The 13,996-nt window shown below is 53.6% G+C and overlaps 36 non-coding genes across 36 annotated transcripts; 14 read left to right on the plus strand and 22 right to left on the minus strand.

Moving 5' to 3' along the window:
* Positions 1–23: 23 nt before the first annotated feature.
* trnam-cau (transfer RNA methionine (anticodon CAU)) lies at positions 24–97 on the minus strand. The gene has a single exon. It is a non-coding gene; the product is annotated as a tRNA-Met (tRNA).
* A 573-nt stretch (positions 98–670) lies between these two features.
* On the minus strand, positions 671–744 carry trnam-cau (transfer RNA methionine (anticodon CAU)). The gene has a single exon. It is a non-coding gene; the product is annotated as a tRNA-Met (tRNA).
* Positions 745–1,317: 573 nt separating this feature from the next.
* On the minus strand, positions 1,318–1,391 carry trnam-cau (transfer RNA methionine (anticodon CAU)). The gene has a single exon. It is a non-coding gene; the product is annotated as a tRNA-Met (tRNA).
* Positions 1,392–1,964: 573 nt separating this feature from the next.
* Positions 1,965–2,038, minus strand: trnam-cau (transfer RNA methionine (anticodon CAU)). The gene has a single exon. It is a non-coding gene; the product is annotated as a tRNA-Met (tRNA).
* A 573-nt stretch (positions 2,039–2,611) lies between these two features.
* trnam-cau (transfer RNA methionine (anticodon CAU)) lies at positions 2,612–2,685 on the minus strand. The gene has a single exon. It is a non-coding gene; the product is annotated as a tRNA-Met (tRNA).
* A 573-nt stretch (positions 2,686–3,258) lies between these two features.
* trnam-cau (transfer RNA methionine (anticodon CAU)) lies at positions 3,259–3,332 on the minus strand. The gene has a single exon. It is a non-coding gene; the product is annotated as a tRNA-Met (tRNA).
* Positions 3,333–3,905: 573 nt separating this feature from the next.
* trnam-cau (transfer RNA methionine (anticodon CAU)) lies at positions 3,906–3,979 on the minus strand. Its single transcript has one exon. It is a non-coding gene; the product is annotated as a tRNA-Met (tRNA).
* A 573-nt stretch (positions 3,980–4,552) lies between these two features.
* trnam-cau (transfer RNA methionine (anticodon CAU)) lies at positions 4,553–4,626 on the minus strand. Its single transcript has one exon. It is a non-coding gene; the product is annotated as a tRNA-Met (tRNA).
* Positions 4,627–5,199: 573 nt separating this feature from the next.
* On the minus strand, positions 5,200–5,273 carry trnam-cau (transfer RNA methionine (anticodon CAU)). The gene has a single exon. It is a non-coding gene; the product is annotated as a tRNA-Met (tRNA).
* A 97-nt stretch (positions 5,274–5,370) lies between these two features.
* On the plus strand, positions 5,371–5,453 carry trnal-cag (transfer RNA leucine (anticodon CAG)). Its single transcript has one exon. It is a non-coding gene; the product is annotated as a tRNA-Leu (tRNA).
* Positions 5,454–5,846: 393 nt separating this feature from the next.
* Positions 5,847–5,920, minus strand: trnam-cau (transfer RNA methionine (anticodon CAU)). The gene has a single exon. It is a non-coding gene; the product is annotated as a tRNA-Met (tRNA).
* Positions 5,921–6,017: 97 nt separating this feature from the next.
* On the plus strand, positions 6,018–6,100 carry trnal-cag (transfer RNA leucine (anticodon CAG)). Its single transcript has one exon. It is a non-coding gene; the product is annotated as a tRNA-Leu (tRNA).
* A 393-nt stretch (positions 6,101–6,493) lies between these two features.
* Positions 6,494–6,567, minus strand: trnam-cau (transfer RNA methionine (anticodon CAU)). Its single transcript has one exon. It is a non-coding gene; the product is annotated as a tRNA-Met (tRNA).
* Positions 6,568–6,664: 97 nt separating this feature from the next.
* On the plus strand, positions 6,665–6,747 carry trnal-cag (transfer RNA leucine (anticodon CAG)). The gene has a single exon. It is a non-coding gene; the product is annotated as a tRNA-Leu (tRNA).
* A 393-nt stretch (positions 6,748–7,140) lies between these two features.
* On the minus strand, positions 7,141–7,214 carry trnam-cau (transfer RNA methionine (anticodon CAU)). The gene has a single exon. It is a non-coding gene; the product is annotated as a tRNA-Met (tRNA).
* Positions 7,215–7,311: 97 nt separating this feature from the next.
* trnal-cag (transfer RNA leucine (anticodon CAG)) lies at positions 7,312–7,394 on the plus strand. Its single transcript has one exon. It is a non-coding gene; the product is annotated as a tRNA-Leu (tRNA).
* A 393-nt stretch (positions 7,395–7,787) lies between these two features.
* On the minus strand, positions 7,788–7,861 carry trnam-cau (transfer RNA methionine (anticodon CAU)). Its single transcript has one exon. It is a non-coding gene; the product is annotated as a tRNA-Met (tRNA).
* Positions 7,862–7,958: 97 nt separating this feature from the next.
* On the plus strand, positions 7,959–8,041 carry trnal-cag (transfer RNA leucine (anticodon CAG)). The gene has a single exon. It is a non-coding gene; the product is annotated as a tRNA-Leu (tRNA).
* A 393-nt stretch (positions 8,042–8,434) lies between these two features.
* On the minus strand, positions 8,435–8,508 carry trnam-cau (transfer RNA methionine (anticodon CAU)). The gene has a single exon. It is a non-coding gene; the product is annotated as a tRNA-Met (tRNA).
* Positions 8,509–8,605: 97 nt separating this feature from the next.
* On the plus strand, positions 8,606–8,688 carry trnal-cag (transfer RNA leucine (anticodon CAG)). The gene has a single exon. It is a non-coding gene; the product is annotated as a tRNA-Leu (tRNA).
* Positions 8,689–9,081: 393 nt separating this feature from the next.
* Positions 9,082–9,155, minus strand: trnam-cau (transfer RNA methionine (anticodon CAU)). The gene has a single exon. It is a non-coding gene; the product is annotated as a tRNA-Met (tRNA).
* A 97-nt stretch (positions 9,156–9,252) lies between these two features.
* trnal-cag (transfer RNA leucine (anticodon CAG)) lies at positions 9,253–9,335 on the plus strand. The gene has a single exon. It is a non-coding gene; the product is annotated as a tRNA-Leu (tRNA).
* A 392-nt stretch (positions 9,336–9,727) lies between these two features.
* trnam-cau (transfer RNA methionine (anticodon CAU)) lies at positions 9,728–9,801 on the minus strand. Its single transcript has one exon. It is a non-coding gene; the product is annotated as a tRNA-Met (tRNA).
* A 97-nt stretch (positions 9,802–9,898) lies between these two features.
* Positions 9,899–9,981, plus strand: trnal-cag (transfer RNA leucine (anticodon CAG)). Its single transcript has one exon. It is a non-coding gene; the product is annotated as a tRNA-Leu (tRNA).
* Positions 9,982–10,374: 393 nt separating this feature from the next.
* Positions 10,375–10,448, minus strand: trnam-cau (transfer RNA methionine (anticodon CAU)). The gene has a single exon. It is a non-coding gene; the product is annotated as a tRNA-Met (tRNA).
* Positions 10,449–10,545: 97 nt separating this feature from the next.
* On the plus strand, positions 10,546–10,628 carry trnal-cag (transfer RNA leucine (anticodon CAG)). Its single transcript has one exon. It is a non-coding gene; the product is annotated as a tRNA-Leu (tRNA).
* Positions 10,629–11,021: 393 nt separating this feature from the next.
* trnam-cau (transfer RNA methionine (anticodon CAU)) lies at positions 11,022–11,095 on the minus strand. Its single transcript has one exon. It is a non-coding gene; the product is annotated as a tRNA-Met (tRNA).
* A 97-nt stretch (positions 11,096–11,192) lies between these two features.
* On the plus strand, positions 11,193–11,275 carry trnal-cag (transfer RNA leucine (anticodon CAG)). Its single transcript has one exon. It is a non-coding gene; the product is annotated as a tRNA-Leu (tRNA).
* A 393-nt stretch (positions 11,276–11,668) lies between these two features.
* On the minus strand, positions 11,669–11,742 carry trnam-cau (transfer RNA methionine (anticodon CAU)). Its single transcript has one exon. It is a non-coding gene; the product is annotated as a tRNA-Met (tRNA).
* A 97-nt stretch (positions 11,743–11,839) lies between these two features.
* Positions 11,840–11,922, plus strand: trnal-cag (transfer RNA leucine (anticodon CAG)). The gene has a single exon. It is a non-coding gene; the product is annotated as a tRNA-Leu (tRNA).
* A 393-nt stretch (positions 11,923–12,315) lies between these two features.
* trnam-cau (transfer RNA methionine (anticodon CAU)) lies at positions 12,316–12,389 on the minus strand. The gene has a single exon. It is a non-coding gene; the product is annotated as a tRNA-Met (tRNA).
* A 97-nt stretch (positions 12,390–12,486) lies between these two features.
* trnal-cag (transfer RNA leucine (anticodon CAG)) lies at positions 12,487–12,569 on the plus strand. The gene has a single exon. It is a non-coding gene; the product is annotated as a tRNA-Leu (tRNA).
* A 393-nt stretch (positions 12,570–12,962) lies between these two features.
* On the minus strand, positions 12,963–13,036 carry trnam-cau (transfer RNA methionine (anticodon CAU)). The gene has a single exon. It is a non-coding gene; the product is annotated as a tRNA-Met (tRNA).
* Positions 13,037–13,133: 97 nt separating this feature from the next.
* Positions 13,134–13,216, plus strand: trnal-cag (transfer RNA leucine (anticodon CAG)). Its single transcript has one exon. It is a non-coding gene; the product is annotated as a tRNA-Leu (tRNA).
* Positions 13,217–13,609: 393 nt separating this feature from the next.
* On the minus strand, positions 13,610–13,683 carry trnam-cau (transfer RNA methionine (anticodon CAU)). Its single transcript has one exon. It is a non-coding gene; the product is annotated as a tRNA-Met (tRNA).
* A 97-nt stretch (positions 13,684–13,780) lies between these two features.
* trnal-cag (transfer RNA leucine (anticodon CAG)) lies at positions 13,781–13,863 on the plus strand. Its single transcript has one exon. It is a non-coding gene; the product is annotated as a tRNA-Leu (tRNA).
* The last annotated feature ends 133 nt before the right edge of the window (positions 13,864–13,996 follow it).

Consider the following 13,996-nt stretch of genomic DNA (forward strand, 5'->3'; position numbering starts at 1 on the left):
TCGTGCGCCAAAAGGCACCACCCTGCCCCGTGTGAGGCTCGAACTCACGACCTTCAGATTATGAGACTGACGCGCTGCCTAACTGCGCCAACGAGGCATGTGCTTCGGCTGGGCTGAGCGGTGAAGCACTAGCTTCCAGTTATCGTCTGCCATTCGGTGGAGCTCCAAAAATACTGCTCGCCCTCAGCCCTCGTGTCAGGATGGCCGAGCGGTCTAAGGCGCTGCGTTCAGGTCGCAGTCTCCCCTGGAGGCGTGGGTTCGAATCCCACTTCTGACAAGGCTAACCTTTGGCTGTGGGCTCAGGCTGGAGTCTTTAACCCTCTGGCGAGTTGATTTTAAACCTTAACAAGAGCACTGCGACGACACGGCCACGCATTACACGAACAGGAGAGCAATACCACGACTGCGTTTATACCACACTAGTCCTACAAAAACACTGGATTTCAAGGGCATTGCGCGTCCAACGATTTCAGAGGACGCCACGCAATTTAATGAGATTCAGGGAAACTACTTGAAAAAGACACACGTTTTCTCAGAATGTCATGCTGTCTGGCCTCCAGGGGAGCCGAAGAGCCTTTTTGGCCCCAGGAGAAATGGACGATCACACGAAAGGGAATAAAGGAAACCGCTCTATCGTCTAAACGCTCTCGTGCGCCAAAAGGCACCACCCTGCCCCGTGTGAGGCTCGAACTCACGACCTTCAGATTATGAGACTGACGCGCTGCCTAACTGCGCCAACGAGGCATGTGCTTCAGCTGGGCTGAGCGGTGAAGCACTAGCTTCCAGTTATCGTCTGCCATTCGGTGGAGCTCCAAAAATACTGCTCGCCCTCAGCCCTCGTGTCAGGATGGCCGAGCGGTCTAAGGCGCTGCGTTCAGGTCGCAGTCTCCCCTGGAGGCGTGGGTTCGAATCCCACTTCTGACAAGGCTAACCTTTGGCTGTGGGCTCAGGCTGGAGTCTTTAACCCTCTGGCGAGTTGATTTTAAACCTTAACAAGAGCACTGCGACGACACGGCCACGCATTACACGAACAGGAGAGCAATACCACGACTGTGTTTATACCACACTAGTCCTACAAAAACACTGGATTTCAAGGGCATTGCGCGTCCAACGATTTCAGAGGACGCCACGCAATTTAATGAGATTCAGGGAAACTACTTGAAAAAGACACACGTTTTCTCAGAATGTCATGCTGTCTGGCCTCCAGGGGAGCCGAAGAGCCTTTTTGGCCCCAGGAGAAATGGACGATCACACGAAAGGGAATAAAGGAAACCGCTCTATCGTCTAAACGCTCTCGTGCGCCAAAAGGCACCACCCTGCCCCGTGTGAGGCTCGAACTCACGACCTTCAGATTATGAGACTGACGCGCTGCCTAACTGCGCCAACGAGGCATGTGCTTCAGCTGGGCTGAGCGGTGAAGCACTAGCTTCCAGTTATCGTCTGCCATTCGGTGGAGCTCCAAAAATACTGCTCGCCCTCAGCCCTCGTGTCAGGATGGCCGAGCGGTCTAAGGCGCTGCGTTCAGGTCGCAGTCTCCCCTGGAGGCGTGGGTTCGAATCCCACTTCTGACAAGGCTAACCTTTGGCTGTGGGCTCAGGCTGGAGTCTTTAACCCTCTGGCGAGTTGATTTTAAACCTTAACAAGAGCACTGCGACGACACGGCCACGCATTACACGAACAGGAGAGCAATACCACGACTGCGTTTATACCACACTAGTCCTACAAAAACACTGGATTTCAAGGGCATTGCGCGTCCAACGATTTCAGAGGACGCCACGCAATTTAATGAGATTCAGGGAAACTACTTGAAAAAGACACACGTTTTCTCAGAATGTCATGCTGTCTGGCCTCCAGGGGAGCCGAAGAGCCTTTTTGGCCCCAGGAGAAATGGACGATCACACGAAAGGGAATAAAGGAAACCGCTCTATCGTCTAAACGCTCTCGTGCGCCAAAAGGCACCACCCTGCCCCGTGTGAGGCTCGAACTCACGACCTTCAGATTATGAGACTGACGCGCTGCCTAACTGCGCCAACGAGGCATGTGCTTCAGCTGGGCTGAGCGGTGAAGCACTAGCTTCCAGTTATCGTCTGCCATTCGGTGGAGCTCCAAAAATACTGCTCGCCCTCAGCCCTCGTGTCAGGATGGCCGAGCGGTCTAAGGCGCTGCGTTCAGGTCGCAGTCTCCCCTGGAGGCGTGGGTTCGAATCCCACTTCTGACAAGGCTAACCTTTGGCTGTGGGCTCAGGCTGGAGTCTTTAACCCTCTGGCGAGTTGATTTTAAACCTTAACAAGAGCACTGCGACGACACGGCCACGCATTACACGAACAGGAGAGCAATACCACGACTGCGTTTATACCACACTAGTCCTACAAAAACACTGGATTTCAAGGGCATTGCGCGTCCAACGATTTCAGAGGACGCCACGCAATTTAATGAGATTCAGGGAAACTACTTGAAAAAGACACACGTTTTCTCAGAATGTCATGCTGTCTGGCCTCCAGGGGAGCCGAAGAGCCTTTTTGGCCCCAGGAGAAATGGACGATCACACGAAAGGGAATAAAGGAAACCGCTCTATCGTCTAAATGCTCTCGTGCGCCAAAAGGCACCACCCTGCCCCGTGTGAGGCTCGAACTCACGACCTTCAGATTATGAGACTGACGCGCTGCCTAACTGCGCCAACGAGGCATGTGCTTCGGCTGGGCTGAGCGGTGAAGCACTAGCTTCCAGTTATCGTCTGCCATTCGGTGGAGCTCCAAAAATACTGCTCGCCCTCAGCCCTCGTGTCAGGATGGCCGAGCGGTCTAAGGCGCTGCGTTCAGGTCGCAGTCTCCCCTGGAGGCGTGGGTTCGAATCCCACTTCTGACAAGGCTAACCTTTGGCTGTGGGCTCAGGCTGGAGTCTTTAACCCTCTGGCGAGTTGATTTTAAACCTTAACAAGAGCACTGCGACGACACGGCCACGCATTACACGAACAGGAGAGCAATACCACGACTGCGTTTATACCACACTAGTCCTACAAAAACACTGGATTTCAAGGGCATTGCGCGTCCAACGATTTCAGAGGACGCCACGCAATTTAATGAGATTCAGGGAAACTACTTGAAAAAGACACACGTTTTCTCAGAATGTCATGCTGTCTGGCCTCCAGGGGAGCCGAAGAGCCTTTTTGGCCCCAGGAGAAATGGACGATCACACGAAAGGGAATAAAGGAAACCGCTCTATCGTCTAAACGCTCTCGTGCGCCAAAAGGCACCACCCTGCCCCGTGTGAGGCTCGAACTCACGACCTTCAGATTATGAGACTGACGCGCTGCCTAACTGCGCCAACGAGGCATGTGCTTCGGCTGGGCTGAGCGGTGAAGCACTAGCTTCCAGTTATCGTCTGCCATTCGGTGGAGCTCCAAAAATACTGCTCGCCCTCAGCCCTCGTGTCAGGATGGCCGAGCGGTCTAAGGCGCTGCGTTCAGGTCGCAGTCTCCCCTGGAGGCGTGGGTTCGAATCCCACTTCTGACAAGGCTAACCTTTGGCTGTGGGCTCAGGCTGGAGTCTTTAACCCTCTGGCGAGTTGATTTTAAACCTTAACAAGAGCACTGCGACGACACGGCCACGCATTACACGAACAGGAGAGCAATACCACGACTGCGTTTATACCACACTAGTCCTACAAAAACACTGGATTTCAAGGGCATTGCGCGTCCAACGATTTCAGAGGACGCCACGCAATTTAATGAGATTCAGGGAAACTACTTGAAAAAGACACACGTTTTCTCAGAATGTCATGCTGTCTGGCCTCCAGGGGAGCCGAAGAGCCTTTTTGGCCCCAGGAGAAATGGACGATCACACGAAAGGGAATAAAGGAAACCGCTCTATCGTCTAAACGCTCTCGTGCGCCAAAAGGCACCACCCTGCCCCGTGTGAGGCTCGAACTCACGACCTTCAGATTATGAGACTGACGCGCTGCCTAACTGCGCCAACGAGGCATGTGCTTCGGCTGGGCTGAGCGGTGAAGCACTAGCTTCCAGTTATCGTCTGCCATTCGGTGGAGCTCCAAAAATACTGCTCGCCCTCAGCCCTCGTGTCAGGATGGCCGAGCGGTCTAAGGCGCTGCGTTCAGGTCGCAGTCTCCCCTGGAGGCGTGGGTTCGAATCCCACTTCTGACAAGGCTAACCTTTGGCTGTGGGCTCAGGCTGGAGTCTTTAACCCTCTGGCGAGTTGATTTTAAACCTTAACAAGAGCACTGCGACGACACGGCCACGCATTACACGAACAGGAGAGCAATACCACGACTGCGTTTATACCACACTAGTCCTACAAAAACACTGGATTTCAAGGGCATTGCGCGTCCAACGATTTCAGAGGACGCCACGCAATTTAATGAGATTCAGGGAAACTACTTGAAAAAGACACACGTTTTCTCAGAATGTCATGCTGTCTGGCCTCCAGGGGAGCCGAAGAGCCTTTTTGGCCCCAGGAGAAATGGACGATCACACGAAAGGGAATAAAGGAAACCGCTCTATCGTCTAAACGCTCTCGTGCGCCAAAAGGCACCACCCTGCCCCGTGTGAGGCTCGAACTCACGACCTTCAGATTATGAGACTGACGCGCTGCCTAACTGCGCCAACGAGGCATGTGCTTCGGCTGGGCTGAGCGGTGAAGCACTAGCTTCCAGTTATCGTCTGCCATTCGGTGGAGCTCCAAAAATACTGCTCGCCCTCAGCCCTCGTGTCAGGATGGCCGAGCGGTCTAAGGCGCTGCGTTCAGGTCGCAGTCTCCCCTGGAGGCGTGGGTTCGAATCCCACTTCTGACAAGGCTAACCTTTGGCTGTGGGCTCAGGCTGGAGTCTTTAACCCTCTGGCGAGTTGATTTTAAACCTTAACAAGAGCACTGCGACGACACGGCCACGCATTACACGAACAGGAGAGCAATACCACGACTGTGTTTATACCACACTAGTCCTACAAAAACACTGGATTTCAAGGGCATTGCGCATCCAACGATTTCAGAGGACGCCACGCAATTTAATGAGATTCAGGGAAACTACTTGAAAAAGACACACGTTTTCTCAGAATGTCATGCTGTCTGGCCTCCAGGGGAGCCGAAGAGCCTTTTTGGCCCCAGGAGAAATGGACGATCACACGAAAGGGAATAAAGGAAACCGCTCTATCGTCTAAACGCTCTCGTGCGCCAAAAGGCACCACCCTGCCCCGTGTGAGGCTCGAACTCACGACCTTCAGATTATGAGACTGACGCGCTGCCTAACTGCGCCAACGAGGCATGTGCTTCAGCTGGGCTGAGCGGTGAAGCACTAGCTTCCAGTTATCGTCTGCCATTCGGTGGACCTCCAAAAATACTGCTCGCCCTCAGCCCTCGTGTCAGGATGGCCGAGCGGTCTAAGGCGCTGCGTTCAGGTCGCAGTCTCCCCTGGAGGCGTGGGTTCGAATCCCACTTCTGACAAGGCTAACCTTTGGCTGTGGGCTCAGGCTGGAGTCTTTAACCCTCTGGCGAGTTGATTTTAAACCTTAACAAGAGCACTGCGACGACACGGCCACGCATTACACGAACAGGAGAGCAATACCACGACTGCGTTTATACCACACTAGTCCTACAAAAACACTGGATTTCAAGGGCATTGCGCGTCCAACGATTTCAGAGGACGCCACGCAATTTAATGAGATTCAGGGAAACTACTTGAAAAAGACACACGTTTTCTCAGAATGTCATGCTGTCTGGCCTCCAGGGGAGCCGAAGAGCCTTTTTGGCCCCAGGAGAAATGGACGATCACACGAAAGGGAATAAAGGAAACCGCTCTATCGTCTAAACGCTCTCGTGCGCCAAAAGGCACCACCCTGCCCCGTGTGAGGCTCGAACTCACGACCTTCAGATTATGAGACTGACGCGCTGCCTAACTGCGCCAACGAGGCATGTGCTTCGGCTGGGCTGAGCGGTGAAGCACTAGCTTCCAGTTATCGTCTGCCATTCGGTGGAGCTCCAAAAATACTGCTCGCCCTCAGCCCTCGTGTCAGGATGGCCGAGCGGTCTAAGGCGCTGCGTTCAGGTCGCAGTCTCCCCTGGAGGCGTGGGTTCGAATCCCACTTCTGACAAGGCTAACCTTTGGCTGTGGGCTCAGGCTGGAGTCTTTAACCCTCTGGCGAGTTGATTTTAAACCTTAACAAGAGCACTGCGACGACACGGCCACGCATTACACGAACAGGAGAGCAATACCACGACTGCGTTTATACCACACTAGTCCTACAAAAACACTGGATTTCAAGGGCATTGCGCGTCCAACGATTTCAGAGGACGCCACGCAATTTAATGAGATTCAGGGAAACTACTTGAAAAAGACACACGTTTTCTCAGAATGTCATGCTGTCTGGCCTCCAGGGGAGCCGAAGAGCCTTTTTGGCCCCAGGAGAAATGGACGATCACACGAAAGGGAATAAAGGAAACCGCTCTATCGTCTAAATGCTCTCGTGCGCCAAAAGGCACCACCCTGCCCCGTGTGAGGCTCGAACTCACGACCTTCAGATTATGAGACTGACGCGCTGCCTAACTGCGCCAACGAGGCATGTGCTTCAGCTGGGCTGAGCGGTGAAGCACTAGCTTCCAGTTATCGTCTGCCATTCGGTGGAGCTCCAAAAATACTGCTCGCCCTCAGCCCTCGTGTCAGGATGGCCGAGCGGTCTAAGGCGCTGCGTTCAGGTCGCAGTCTCCCCTGGAGGCGTGGGTTCGAATCCCACTTCTGACAAGGCTAACCTTTGGCTGTGGGCTCAGGCTGGAGTCTTTAACCCTCTGGCGAGTTGATTTTAAACCTTAACAAGAGCACTGCGACGACACGGCCACGCATTACACGAACAGGAGAGCAATACCACGACTGCGTTTATACCACACTAGTCCTACAAAAACACTGGATTTCAAGGGCATTGCGCGTCCAACGATTTCAGAGGACGCCACGCAATTTAATGAGATTCAGGGAAACTACTTGAAAAAGACACACGTTTTCTCAGAATGTCATGCTGTCTGGCCTCCAGGGGAGCCGAAGAGCCTTTTTGGCCCCAGGAGAAATGGACGATCACACGAAAGGGAATAAAGGAAACCGCTCTATCGTCTAAACGCTCTCGTGCGCCAAAAGGCACCACCCTGCCCCGTGTGAGGCTCGAACTCACGACCTTCAGATTATGAGACTGACGCGCTGCCTAACTGCGCCAACGAGGCATGTGCTTCGGCTGGGCTGAGCGGTGAAGCACTAGCTTCCAGTTATCGTCTGCCATTCGGTGGAGCTCCAAAAATACTGCTCGCCCTCAGCCCTCGTGTCAGGATGGCCGAGCGGTCTAAGGCGCTGCGTTCAGGTCGCAGTCTCCCCTGGAGGCGTGGGTTCGAATCCCACTTCTGACAAGGCTAACCTTTGGCTGTGGGCTCAGGCTGGAGTCTTTAACCCTCTGGCGAGTTGATTTTAAACCTTAACAAGAGCACTGCGACGACACGGCCACGCATTACACGAACAGGAGAGCAATACCACGACTGCGTTTATACCACACTAGTCCTACAAAAACACTGGATTTCAAGGGCATTGCGCGTCCAACGATTTCAGAGGACGCCACGCAATTTAATGAGATTCAGGGAAACTACTTGAAAAAGACACACGTTTTCTCAGAATGTCATGCTGTCTGGCCTCCAGGGGAGCCGAAGAGCCTTTTTGGCCCCAGGAGAAATGGACGATCACACGAAAGGGAATAAAGGAAACCGCTCTATCGTCTAAACGCTCTCGTGCGCCAAAAGGCACCACCCTGCCCCGTGTGAGGCTCGAACTCACGACCTTCAGATTATGAGACTGACGCGCTGCCTAACTGCGCCAACGAGGCATGTGCTTTGGCTGGGCTGAGCGGTGAAGCACTAGCTTCCAGTTATCGTCTGCCATTCGGTGGAGCTCCAAAAATACTGCTCGCCCTCAGCCCTCGTGTCAGGATGGCCGAGCGGTCTAAGGCGCTGCGTTCAGGTCGCAGTCTCCCCTGGAGGCGTGGGTTCGAATCCCACTTCTGACAAGGCTAACCTTTGGCTGTGGGCTCAGGCTGGAGTCTTTAACCCTCTGGCGAGTTGATTTTAAACCTTAACAAGAGCACTGCGACGACACGGCCACGCATTACACGAACAGGAGAGCAATACCACGACTGTGTTTATACCACACTAGTCCTACAAAAACACTGGATTTCAAGGGCATTGCGCGTCCAACGATTTCAGAGGACGCCACGCAATTTAATGAGATTCAGGGAAACTACTTGAAAAAGACACACGTTTTCTCAGAATGTCATGCTGTCTGGCCTCCAGGGGAGCCGAAGAGCCTTTTTGGCCCCAGGAGAAATGGACGATCACACGAAAGGGAATAAAGGAAACCGCTCTATCGTCTAAACGCTCTCGTGCGCCAAAAGGCACCACCCTGCCCCGTGTGAGGCTCGAACTCACGACCTTCAGATTATGAGACTGACGCGCTGCCTAACTGCGCCAACGAGGCATGTGCTTCGGCTGGGCTGAGCGGTGAAGCACTAGCTTCCAGTTATCGTCTGCCATTCGGTGGAGCTCCAAAAATACTGCTCGCCCTCAGCCCTCGTGTCAGGATGGCCGAGCGGTCTAAGGCGCTGCGTTCAGGTCGCAGTCTCCCCTGGAGGCGTGGGTTCGAATCCCACTTCTGACAAGGCTAACCTTTGGCTGTGGGCTCAGGCTGGAGTCTTTAACCCTCTGGCGAGTTGATTTTAAACCTTAACAAGAGCACTGCGACGACACGGCCACGCATTACACGAACAGGAGAGCAATACCACGACTGCGTTTATACCACACTAGTCCTACAAAAACACTGGATTTCAAGGGCATTGCGCGTCCAACGATTTCAGAGGACGCCACGCAATTTAATGAGATTCAGGGAAACTACTTGAAAAAGACACACGTTTTCTCAGAATGTCATGCTGTCTGGCCTCCAGGGGAGCCGAAGAGCCTTTTTGGCCCCAGGAGAAATGGACGATCACACGAAAGGGAATAAAGGAAACCGCTCTATCGTCTAAACGCTCTCGTGCGCCAAAAGGCACCACCCTGCCCCGTGTGAGGCTCGAACTCACGACCTTCAGATTATGAGACTGACGCGCTGCCTAACTGCGCCAACGAGGCATGTGCTTTGGCTGGGCTGAGCGGTGAAGCACTAGCTTCCAGTTATCGTCTGCCATTCGGTGGAGCTCCAAAAATACTGCTCGCCCTCAGCCCTCGTGTCAGGATGGCCGAGCGGTCTAAGGCGCTGCGTTCAGGTCGCAGTCTCCCCTGGAGGCGTGGGTTCGAATCCCACTTCTGACAAGGCTAACCTTTGGCTGTGGGCTCAGGCTGGAGTCTTTAACCCTCTGGCGAGTTGATTTTAAACCTTAACAAGAGCACTGCGACGACACGGCCACGCATTACACGAACAGGAGAGCAATACCACGACTGTGTTTATACCACACTAGTCCTACAAAAACACTGGATTTCAAGGGCATTGCGCGTCCAACGATTTCAGAGGACGCCACGCAATTTAATGAGATTCAGGGAAACTACTTGAAAAAGACACACGTTTTCTCAGAATGTCATGCTGTCTGGCCTCCAGGGGAGCCGAAGAGCCTTTTGGCCCCAGGAGAAATGGACGATCACACGAAAGGGAATAAAGGAAACCGCTCTATCGTCTAAACGCTCTCGTGCGCCAAAAGGCACCACCCTGCCCCGTGTGAGGCTCGAACTCACGACCTTCAGATTATGAGACTGACGCGCTGCCTAACTGCGCCAACGAGGCATGTGCTTCAGCTGGGCTGAGCGGTGAAGCACTAGCTTCCAGTTATCGTCTGCCATTCGGTGGAGCTCCAAAAATACTGCTCGCCCTCAGCCCTCGTGTCAGGATGGCCGAGCGGTCTAAGGCGCTGCGTTCAGGTCGCAGTCTCCCCTGGAGGCGTGGGTTCGAATCCCACTTCTGACAAGGCTAACCTTTGGCTGTGGGCTCAGGCTGGAGTCTTTAACCCTCTGGCGAGTTGATTTTAAACCTTAACAAGAGCACTGCGACGACACGGCCACGCATTACACGAACAGGAGAGCAATACCACGACTGCGTTTATACCACACTAGTCCTACAAAAACACTGGATTTCAAGGGCATTGCGCGTCCAACGATTTCAGAGGACGCCACGCAATTTAATGAGATTCAGGGAAACTACTTGAAAAAGACACACGTTTTCTCAGAATGTCATGCTGTCTGGCCTCCAGGGGAGCCGAAGAGCCTTTTTGGCCCCAGGAGAAATGGACGATCACACGAAAGGGAATAAAGGAAACCGCTCTATCGTCTAAACGCTCTCGTGCGCCAAAAGGCACCACCCTGCCCCGTGTGAGGCTCGAACTCACGACCTTCAGATTATGAGACTGACGCGCTGCCTAACTGCGCCAACGAGGCATGTGCTTCGGCTGGGCTGAGCGGTGAAGCACTAGCTTCCAGTTATCGTCTGCCATTCGGTGGAGCTCCAAAAATACTGCTCGCCCTCAGCCCTCGTGTCAGGATGGCCGAGCGGTCTAAGGCGCTGCGTTCAGGTCGCAGTCTCCCCTGGAGGCGTGGGTTCGAATCCCACTTCTGACAAGGCTAACCTTTGGCTGTGGGCTCAGGCTGGAGTCTTTAACCCTCTGGCGAGTTGATTTTAAACCTTAACAAGAGCACTGCGACGACACGGCCACGCATTACACGAACAGGAGAGCAATACCACGACTGCGTTTATACCACACTAGTCCTACAAAAACACTGGATTTCAAGGGCATTGCGCGTCCAACGATTTCAGAGGACGCCACGCAATTTAATGAGATTCAGGGAAACTACTTGAAAAAGACACACGTTTTCTCAGAATGTCATGCTGTCTGGCCTCCAGGGGAGCCGAAGAGCCTTTTTGGCCCCAGGAGAAATGGACGATCACACGAAAGGGAATAAAGGAAACCGCTCTATCGTCTAAATGCTCTCGTGCGCCAAAAGGCACCACCCTGCCCCGTGTGAGGCTCGAACTCACGACCTTCAGATTATGAGACTGACGCGCTGCCTAACTGCGCCAACGAGGCATGTGCTTCGGCTGGGCTGAGCGGTGAAGCACTAGCTTCCAGTTATCGTCTGCCATTCGGTGGAGCTCCAAAAATACTGCTCGCCCTCAGCCCTCGTGTCAGGATGGCCGAGCGGTCTAAGGCGCTGCGTTCAGGTCGCAGTCTCCCCTGGAGGCGTGGGTTCGAATCCCACTTCTGACAAGGCTAACCTTTGGCTGTGGGCTCAGGCTGGAGTCTTTAACCCTCTGGCGAGTTGATTTTAAACCTTAACAAGAGCACTGCGACGACACGGCCACGCATTACACGAACAGGAGAGCAATACCACGACTGTGTTTATACCACACTAGTCCTACAAAAACACTGGATTTCAAGGGCATTGCGCGTCCAACGATTTCAGAGGACGCCACGCAATTTAATGAGATTCAGGGAAACTACTTGAAAAAGACACACGTTTTCTCAGAATGTCATGCTGTCTGGCCTCCAGGGGAGCCGAAGAGCCTTTTTGGCCCCAGGAGAAATGGACGATCACACGAAAGGGAATAAAGGAAACCGCTCTATCGTCTAAACGCTCTCGTGCGCCAAAAGGCACCACCCTGCCCCGTGTGAGGCTCGAACTCACGACCTTCAGATTATGAGACTGACGCGCTGCCTAACTGCGCCAACGAGGCATGTGCTTCGGCTGGGCTGAGCGGTGAAGCACTAGCTTCCAGTTATCGTCTGCCATTCGGTGGAGCTCCAAAAATACTGCTCGCCCTCAGCCCTCGTGTCAGGATGGCCGAGCGGTCTAAGGCGCTGCGTTCAGGTCGCAGTCTCCCCTGGAGGCGTGGGTTCGAATCCCACTTCTGACAAGGCTAACCTTTGGCTGTGGGCTCAGGCTGGAGTCTTTAACCCTCTGGCGAGTTGATTTTAAACCTTAACAAGAGCACTGCGACGACACGGCCACGCATTACACGAACAGGAGAGCAATACCACGACTGCGTTTATACCACACTAGTCCTACAAAAACACTGGATTTCAAGGGCATTGCGCGTCCAACGATTTCAGAGGACGCCACGCAATTTAATGAGATTCAGGGAAACTACTTGAAAAAGACACACGTTTTCTCAGAATGTCATGCTGTCTGGCCTCCAGGGGAGCCGAAGAGCCTTTTTGGCCCCAGGAGAAATGGACGATCACACGAAAGGGAATAAAGGAAACCGCTCTATCGTCTAAACGCTCTCGTGCGCCAAAAGGCACCACCCTGCCCCGTGTGAGGCTCGAACTCACGACCTTCAGATTATGAGACTGACGCGCTGCCTAACTGCGCCAACGAGGCATGTGCTTCGGCTGGGCTGAGCGGTGAAGCACTAGCTTCCAGTTATCGTCTGCCATTCGGTGGAGCTCCAAAAATACTGCTCGCCCTCAGCCCTCGTGTCAGGATGGCCGAGCGGTCTAAGGCGCTGCGTTCAGGTCGCAGTCTCCCCTGGAGGCGTGGGTTCGAATCCCACTTCTGACAAGGCTAACCTTTGGCTGTGGGCTCAGGCTGGAGTCTTTAACCCTCTGGCGAGTTGATTTTAAACCTTAACAAGAGCACTGCGACGACACGGCCACGCATTACACGAACAGGAGAGCAATACCACGACTGCGTTTATACCACACTAGTCCTACAAAAACACTGGATTTCAAGGGCATTGCGCGTCCAACGATTTCAGAGGACGCCACGCAATTTAATGAGATTCAGGGAAACTACTTGAAAAAGACACACGTTTTCTCAGAATGTCATGCTGTCTGGCCTCCAGGGGAGCCGAAGAGCCTTTTTGGCCCCAGGAGAAATGGACGATCACACGAAAGGGAATAAAGGAAACCGCTCTATCGTCTAAATGCTCTCGTGCGCCAAAAGGCACCACCCTGCCCCGTGTGAGGCTCGAACTCACGACCTTCAGATTATGAGACTGACGCGCTGCCTAACTGCGCCAACGAGGCATGTGCTTCAGCTGGGCTGAGCGGTGAAGCACTAGCTTCCAGTTATCGTCTGCCATTCGGTGGAGCTCCAAAAATACTGCTCGCCCTCAGCCCTCGTGTCAGGATGGCCGAGCGGTCTAAGGCGCTGCGTTCAGGTCGCAGTCTCCCCTGGAGGCGTGGGTTCGAATCCCACTTCTGACAAGGCTAACCTTTGGCTGTGGGCTCAGGCTGGAGTCTTTAACCCTCTGGCGAGTTGATTTTAAACCTTAACAAGAGCACTGCGACGACACGGCCACGCATTACACGAACAGGAGAGCAATACCACGACTGCGTTTATACCACACTAGTCCTACAAAAACACTGGATTTCAAGGGCATTGCGCGTCCAACGATTTCAGAGGACGCCACGCAATTTAATGAGATTCAGGGAAACTACTTGAAAAAGACACACGTTTTCTCAGAATGTCATGCTGTCTGGCCTCCAGGGGAGCCGAAGAGCCTTTTTGGCCCCAGGAGAAATGGACGATCACACGAAAGGGAATAAAGGAAACCGCTCTATCGTCTAAACGCTCTCGTGCGCCAAAAGGCACCACCCTGCCCCGTGTGAGGCTCGAACTCACGACCTTCAGATTATGAGACTGACGCGCTGCCTAACTGCGCCAACGAGGCATGTGCTTTGGCTGGGCTGAGCGGTGAAGCACTAGCTTCCAGTTATCGTCTGCCATTCGGTGGAGCTCCAAAAATACTGCTCGCCCTCAGCCCTCGTGTCAGGATGGCCGAGCGGTCTAAGGCGCTGCGTTCAGGTCGCAGTCTCCCCTGGAGGCGTGGGTTCGAATCCCACTTCTGACAAGGCTAACCTTTGGCTGTGGGCTCAGGCTGGAGTCTTTAACCCTCTGGCGAGTTGATTTTAAACCTTAACAAGAGCACTGCGACGACACGGCCACGCATTACACGAACAGGAGAGCAATACCACGACTGTGTT

This window comes from Chanodichthys erythropterus, chromosome 8 (assembly GCF_024489055.1).
Source record: "Chanodichthys erythropterus isolate Z2021 chromosome 8, ASM2448905v1, whole genome shotgun sequence".
Classification (NCBI taxonomy): Eukaryota; Metazoa; Chordata; class Actinopteri; order Cypriniformes; family Xenocyprididae; genus Chanodichthys; species Chanodichthys erythropterus.